Below are 1,798 nucleotides of genomic sequence, written 5' to 3'. Positions count from 1 at the left end.
CTTTTTCCTTAACTGTTCCAGGAATAATGCTCCTGAAATCAGGTCAACCCCATCACCAACCAACCAGTTGAGTTCCAGATCCCATGTGAATTAAAATGTCAATCTAATGTATAATTCCGAGATGACTTAGGTTGGACATTCAATGTTGTGCTATGAATTTTCTCTTAATGCAGAGTATTTGTTTGCTTGCCGAGTGGCTCTCTGGCTTGCTGCCAGCCTGTGCATGGTCCACGCTTATGAGTTCAGGATCTATGGCAATGTGAACCATTCAGATGTTTACAAATAAAAAACACCACGAATACACGAATTCACTAATGTTACTATCCAACCTCGTGGAGAAATAGTCCTTTGACCCTGTGGTGGTTCAAAATGAAAGATCTCAAGTTATGTGCAATAAATAGTAAATAAAGTTACACTGAATGATGGATTTCTTGCTGTGGTTGTTGACTTAATGAAAATACCTTAAGGATGGTGCAAATATAAACTATCTACAGGGGGCTCTATTGACCTCCATTTTTTTAAAAAGTCAAAATTTTAACAGTTACAATACTTTCCCCCCCTCCACTTAAGTGGCAATTCTGAGGGATATAGTTAGGTCGTGACTATGAAATCTTCTCTCTCAAGAATTTGATAATAAATACAAGTAAATGAGAAACTCTATAAGTAACAATATACTCTGTCCCCTAAAATGTACAATGTTAGGTTGTAGGATGGCTTCGTAGAACCAATTCTGAAAGTACTTGACAGATATACCCTTTATGGGAAGTAGTTGTTAATTCAAACTAGCAGGTACTAATACAATAGGAAGGTCTTATGAAACCCAGATATCTCTAAAGCCACATTTTAAAATATAGTCTAATTATCATGGGCAAAGGTGAAAACCTGAGCACATGATATAATCAGGAGGAATCATTTTGTTATCCGTGTATAATTTTCAGAGGAGAGAGTTAAGGCTACCAAAGGCTGTTTGCCACTCCACTGGGAGCATGTTGCCAGCAATCCTGAGCTCATGATTCAGTGTGTTGTTCGCTTCATTCTATTGAATCAAGTAACTAGCATTTAATGCCACACATTTTTCAATGTTTAAAAAACTACAGGCACAGGTAATACAATTATGATCAGTCACTTAAGGGGGGAGATAATATACTTGTATGTTACATTGGCATGGCCCTGCATGTCTTTATGGGGAAACATTTGGAGTTCAGTGATAGCTTAACTGGTTAAGCATTGCATCGAATACACACCCCATCTGTCCTCCCTGTCCATTGTAAAGTTACGAACGCGCTTGCTATTGTATTTGATGGGGAATATAGATGGCCTTAATTGACTGTTACTCTGCTTCTGTGTGTAAACAATGGCTTTGTCAAGCAACTTCATTTAATACTAGCTTTTGAGATGACCTTTGTAAGTTGTGAATTTAACCTGAAACCAAAGTGGTCTCTGTTTAACGTTATTTGATCCCCCCACCCAACCTATTTCTAGCTAAATATATGTCACTATGCAAATAGGTAAAATATTTCTTTCTCTACCAAGATGATATGGATTTGAATTATGAAGGGAGGCTCAGTCTGTATTGGCTTCTGTCAAGATTAAGAGTCTACTCAGAATCAAGCTTTTCTTTTTGTTCCTTGGATGTAGGATAACACACATGGCGAATTTCCGAGAGAGGTAAACTCCATGTACAAGTACCTTTAGCCAAATGGGAACAGCTGGTTGATTCGAGAATTACTTGGTTGAAGTAAGAACACTGTACCATCCTGTATCCTGTGTGCCATAATAAAATACAGAAAAACCTAAA

General features: G+C 37.7%; 1 protein-coding gene across 10 annotated transcripts in view; it reads left to right on the top strand.

Moving 5' to 3' along the window:
* Positions 1-1,798, top strand: part of EPB41 (erythrocyte membrane protein band 4.1) — a 226,289-nt gene that overhangs the window by 150,384 nt on the left and 74,107 nt on the right. The gene's annotated exons all lie outside the window — the stretch shown is intronic.

This window comes from Otolemur garnettii, unplaced genomic scaffold (genome assembly GCF_000181295.1).
Source record: "Otolemur garnettii isolate 467f Iridium unplaced genomic scaffold, OtoGar3 scaffold00184, whole genome shotgun sequence".
Taxonomy (NCBI): Eukaryota; Metazoa; Chordata; class Mammalia; order Primates; family Galagidae; genus Otolemur; species Otolemur garnettii.
This window is presented reverse-complemented; position numbering and strand designations above follow the sequence as displayed.